The sequence below is a fragment of the Protobothrops mucrosquamatus genome, unplaced genomic scaffold, assembly GCF_001527695.2.
Source record: "Protobothrops mucrosquamatus isolate PMUCROS unplaced genomic scaffold, P.Mucros_1.0 scaffold15067, whole genome shotgun sequence".
NCBI classification, from domain to species: Eukaryota; Metazoa; Chordata; class Lepidosauria; order Squamata; family Viperidae; genus Protobothrops; species Protobothrops mucrosquamatus.
The window spans coordinates 8,023-13,921 of record NW_015400835.1 but is presented as its reverse complement, the minus strand read 5'-3'; the positions used below and the strand labels follow the sequence as shown (position 1 = coordinate 13,921).

The 5,899-nt window shown below is 46.9% G+C and overlaps 1 long non-coding RNA gene across 1 annotated transcript; it reads right to left on the bottom strand.

Moving 5' to 3' along the window:
• Nucleotides 1–1,111: 1,111 nt before the first annotated feature.
• Nucleotides 1,112–2,806, bottom strand: LOC107301607. Its single transcript, XR_001549312.1, has 2 exons — nucleotides 2,681–2,806; nucleotides 1,112–1,149 (listed from the first exon to the last, which is right to left on the bottom strand). It is a non-coding gene; the product is annotated as an uncharacterized LOC107301607 (long non-coding RNA).
• Between the last annotated feature and the right edge of the window lie 3,093 nt (nucleotides 2,807–5,899).

Sequence of the window (5,899 nt, the reverse complement as noted above, 5' to 3'; positions counted from 1 at the left end):
GAGGAGAGAAAGCCCAGAAAATGGTACATCAAGGACTGGGATTGGGAAGAGATCCAGGTGGTGGACAAACAGAATAATAAACACATAAATTCAGGAAAGAAATTATCAAATTAGAATATTAGGGTTTGAAAGGATCATAAAAGTCATCTAGTCCAAACCTCTGTGTCAGGCCTGTCCCAGCTTGGGCATTTAGGAAAGATAGACCCTCGACTCCATTTGTAGTGAAAGGTATTCTTTTACTAAAAGCCAAGTGGTTACAGCATAAGCAAAGTCAGATCTGAAGATTCCCACGTAAACCCCGTAATTTTCCCTTCTCCCAGGCCTTCCCCCCACCCCCGGTCATTCTGTTAGTATCCAGTAAGGTTCAAATTAGGTGTTTTGGTAACAGTCCTAAGGGTTGGCGCCTCTTTGGTGGGCGTTCGCATTCCGTTCTCGTGCCTATGTCCTTGGATATTTCAACCGTTGTCTCTGGACGACACTTCTGGTTCCTGTCATCCCCCCTTCCCATGCTTTATGGCAATCTGCCATTAAAGCAGAGCTGAAGTGGTGTGATGGCAGATCTGACACTCTGCTCAACGCAGGATCCACTGAGTGGCACGCACACACGCGAGCGCACAGCTCCACTTGCCCACCACTCGCGCAAGTAGAGCTTCGCACGCACATGCTTGCCCACCACTTATGTGAGTGGAGCTTCATGCACGCACGCGCTTGCCTATCGCTCACACGGCCCGGTTTCAAACAGGTCATGGCCTGATAGTGGGGCGCGGTCTAGGGGTCGGGGACTCCTGCACTAGACCATCTCTGGCAAGTGACCACTCAGCTTCTATCTGAAGATTCCTGGTGAAGATTTCTCACTGCTTTATTTGGCAGCGTGAATTTTTACACAGCCCAAAAGTTGCCCCTGACATCTAGTTTGAACCTTCTACTTTGGCGTCTTAACTCACTAGTTCTAATCTTGTATTAGAAAATCGGACAAAAGAAAATAACTCCATGCTAGCTTACCTCCCATCATTCACATATAGGTAAAATCCCATGAAATTAAAAAACGTTTTATTCATTTTATACCCGAGTAGAGCCATGAGATGCAAAGAAGTCTTCTTCTTTCTCTTGAGGTGATAAAGGAGGGGCTCCGCAGCCATCTATCCATAACTAAAATATACAATATTATAAGCCCAAGTGAGAGTCTGCCAAGATTCTTTGCTTTTTGTTTGTTTAAAATGCTCACGCTACATTGTCCATCTGTTTCCTAAATGTAGAAAAAAAACTGTACCACCGGTTTTCTGAAACCATTACACAATACTGGACAAATGGGCTGCGGACAGGATGAAATGGGTCATGCTTGTAATTATAAAGCTTTAAGCCAGCGGTTCTCAACCTATGGGTCGCGACCCCATTTGGGGGTCAATCGACCATTTCACGGGGGTCGCCAAGCAAGGCTGTCCACCATTTTTTTCCCCTTTTCCGGTGGGTGCCTTACCTCCCTTGAGCTGGGCCAGCTGGTGGTCGGCCTGCTCCGTCTCTGCCGCTTGCCAGCTACGCCTCGGCCGGCGCAGGGGGCGGAACCACGCATGCGCGGCGCTCCCGGGCAGGGAAAGTCCTCGACTTACGACCGGTTGGGTAGTCCTTGACTTACGACTGGTTTAGTCCTCGACCTACGACCGGTTTAGTCCTCGACTTACGACCGGTTGGGGGTCGCGGCATTAAAAAGGTTGAGAACCACTGCTTTAAGCTTTTGGGATCAAATTGAGAAAAGGTGTTCTGGGGAGCACCTGTTATAGGTAATCCTTGGCTTACCCCCATTCATTTAGTGATTGTTCAAAGTTACAAAAAGTGACTTAGGGCTATTTTTCACACTATGACTATTGCAGCATCCCCCTGGTCACGTGATCAAAATTTGGACTTTGCAACTGACATGTATGTATGATGGTTGCAGTGTCCTGCTTTATGTGATCACCTTTTGTGGCTTTCTGACAAGACAAGGACAGTCAATGGGCTAGCCCAGGGGTAGGCAACCTTGGCTCTTTTATGACTCGTGGACTTCAACTCCCAGAATTTCTGAGCCAGCTATGCATAGCTGGCTCAGGAATTCTGGGAGTTGAAGTCCACGAGTCATAAAAGAGCCAAGGTTGCCTACCCCTGGGCTAGCCAGATGCACTTAACAATCGTTTTACTAACTTAACAATTGCAGTGTTTCACTTTACCAACTGTGGCAAGAAAAGCTGTAAAATGGGGCAAAACCCATTTAACTATCTTGCTTAGCCACAGAAATTTTAGGCTTAATTGTGGTTGCACATCAAGGACTATCAGTCCTTTAAAGCAGCTGGACTTCTTCTCAGGATTTCAACCCCAGGAGTTAAGCTCAATCATTTCAGTCAAGTGCAACAATTTTTGCAAATTAATTGTAGGGATCCAACCAGGTGTATGAACACGGACATACAACAAGAACAGCATGGTATATTTTATCTACGTATGAACTGGTTATATAAGCAGAAAAGCAAAGCTTAAACAGAATAGTACTGATATTAAAAATGCATCATGCTTTCTCTTTTCAAATTGCCTGCAACATTTTAATATATAGGAATACCATGATGCCAATACCGTATCATTTTAGCTTTATAAACATTAAGACGACTGAACAACACAAAATCAGCAAGCCCTGTAAAATATGTACATTACTCACATCTGTGCCGTATTTCCGTGTCGCCTGAGCTGCAAGAGATCTGATCTTGTCTCGGTAGAGCTGTGCAGTACGACTATTATACTTGGCGTTGGTATCATTTGTGACACAACCATGCTGATGAAAGAATGCAGACTAAAAAGAAAACACCGAGAAAATGTGCTTTTTTTTTAAAAAAAAATTAAAATCCACAATGTCATTGCTGACTAGTTCATTTTCGGAAGGTTGAAGAATACAGAATAGCAGAGTTGGGGGGGACCTTGGAGGTCTTCTAGTCCAGGGCTTTTCAACCTTTTCACCCATTGTACCACTTTTAGGATATGGCAATATCCGAGTACCACCAGTCGCCTAGCAAGGTGTCAAAAACTTGACGACACCCCCCCCCAAAAAAGATAAAGTACAGGTAGTCCTCGACTTACAACAGTTCACTTAATGACTGTTCGAAGTTACAATGGCACTGAAAAAAATGCCCCCCCAAGGCACAGCCGAGCAAGACACCTGCCTGCCCGCCCGGCGGCACTCTCATTCCCCTCCCCCGCTACTTTTCTAGGATGGTTGCGTACCACCTGCCATGTGCCAATGTACCACAGGTGGTACCTGTACCACTGGTTGAAAAGCCCTGTTCTAGTCCAACCCCTTGCTCCCTCTCACAGTTACTGCTGTTAAACCAGGTACCACCTATTGCAGTAATGGCGAACCTTTTAGAGACCGAGTGCCCAAACCGCAACCCAAAACCCACTTATTTATTGCAAAGTGCCAAGGCCGCATCAGCATTGTGGTTCCCTCAGGGAGGGAGGGGTGTGTGGCCCACTGGGTGGGCGTGGCCAGAGTGGTCACAGCAGACTGGGTGGGTGTGGCCAGGTAGGCGTGGCCACCTCGATACTCTAACATCTCTACTCGAGCTTGCTAGCCCGCCATTTTGCCTGCTTTGTGCTGGGCGGGGCTGTTGCTTCGGGCGGTGGCAGCCTAATGGACCTGCAGGAGTTGCTAGTGGCTGCAGTGTGCGTGCCCACAGAGAGGGCTCTGAGTGCCACCTCTGGCACGTGTGCCATAGGTTCGCCACCACTGACCTATTTTATACCTGTGCATTTGGTTTTTCTTGCCTAAGTGCAAAGTCTTACTTTTCCCAGCACTGAACTGCAGTTTGTTGGATAGAGCCCAGTGTTCAAGTCTGTCAAGATCCTTTTGGATTGTGAGCCTATCTTCTAAAGCAGGGGTCTTCAAACTTGGCCCTTTTATGATTTGTGGACTTCAACTCCCAGAATTCCTCAGCCAGCCTGCCTGGCTGAGGAATTCTGGGAGTTGAAGTCCACAAGTCAAAAAAGGGTCAAGTTTGAAGACCCCTGTTCTAAAGTGTTGGCTATTCCCCTCAGCTTGGTGTCAAAATTTAATGAGTTCCCATTTTATCCCTTCATCTCAACTGTTGATGAAAATGGGCCTAAGACAGAACCTCACTGCATCCTTCCCTCCATGTCGATATGATTACATGTTGAATGGGATTGGTCAGCCAGTTACCAATCCAGCTGGTGGTGATGCTATCTATACCACGTTTTTCTATCTTGCCAAGAAGTAGCCTGTGGTCAAAATGCTTTACTGAAGTCCAAGTATACTATATCCAACACATTTCCTTGGTTTGTTAATTTAGTCACTTTATTAAAGAAAGCAATAAGGTTTGTTTTGCATGACCTGCTTTTAACAACCTATGCTGACTTCTATTTTTCATTTCTAGGTGCTCACAAACCAGTTCTTATCTTTTCCAGGATCTTCCCAGATATTGATATCAGGCTGATTGGTTTCTAGTTTCCTGGGTCCATTTTTTCCTTTTTGAAGATTGGAACCACATCAGCTCTTTTCCAGTCCTCTGATAATTCCCTGGTGATCTAGGATTTTTGAAATGTATGGTTAAATGGTTCCGAAATCATGTCTGCCAGTTCCTTTTAACATTTTAACATTTTTGTTATCTTTTCCAGTTCCTTCTCTTCTTTTCTGCTGCCTCCAGGTGCTGCCATCTCCACTATCCAGACTTCTTTGTTTTTCTTATAGACACTGATTAAGTCTAGCATGTTCTCTGGTTTGTGTCTGTCTGTTTGAAGTGCAAAGTCCCAGAGCACTTGAGCGTCTTCATTTTCTATTATTTTCTCTATTTTATGGTCCCACCAGTTTTTGCTTGCAGGCAATTGTTATTTCTGGCAGATCTTCCAATGCATCATTATTGCTATTTTATCGTACCATTGTTTGCCGTCAATCTGTGCAATCTTGCAACAGCTAAGCAGGTGGTCCACTGTTTCTTCGGCTTTTCTGCAGAGGCAGCACTTGCTGTTGTTGCTGTTTTCTCCATTCTGGCTTTGTAGGGATTTGTTCTTAAGGCTTGGTCTTGTGCAGCCAGAATTAGGCTCTCTGTTTCTTTCTTCAACTTTCCTGCTCTTGGCCACTGCCAGGTCTTGTTATTATCTGCCTTACCTGTTATTTACCTGTATTTAATGCACTAGCTATGTAATACTTTATCTTCCCACATCCTCTTCTGTTCTTCATTTGGTCCTTTTGGTCTCTCCAGTATTCGGCAAACTTTCCTGGTGTACTAGTCCATCTTCTTCACTGTCCTTCAGATATTCTTCCAATGCGCTTTTTTCAACCATCTGATGTACTTGTAAGACGCCATGCCTAGCCATTGTCTTTGGTAAGAGTTTGTCCACATTGCTCTGAAGATGAAGGGAAAGATTCACTGTCTTTACTTTTCTAGGCTTCCTATCCATTTTTATTATGATGATAGGATAGCTGTTTATTTCTGTCAACCAGAAAAACTTGCCACGTCCCTTCCACGGAACTTTGACTATGGGCTTATTTACTGGTAACAGAAATGCAGATAATTTAATGGCTGGATGGAGTCGCTGGACGGAGACGGAGACTCGGCCCGGTGGAGGATCTGGCCGGGTCTCGGCCCGGCGGAAGACCTGGCCTGGAGGACTCGGCCTGGAGGACTCGGCGGAAAACCTGGCCTGGAGGACTCGGCCTGGAGGACTCGGCGGAAGACCTGGCCTGGAGGACTCAGCCTGCGGACTCGGCGAGGGCGAGGGCCGCGGCCTGGCGGCCCGGCGGGCTCGGCCTGCGGACTCGGCGAGGGCCGTGGCCCGGCCTGCGGACTCGGCGAGGGTGAAGGCCGCGGCCCGGCGGCCCGGCGGGCTCGGCCTGCGGACCCGGCGAGGGCGGGGGCCGTGGCCCGGC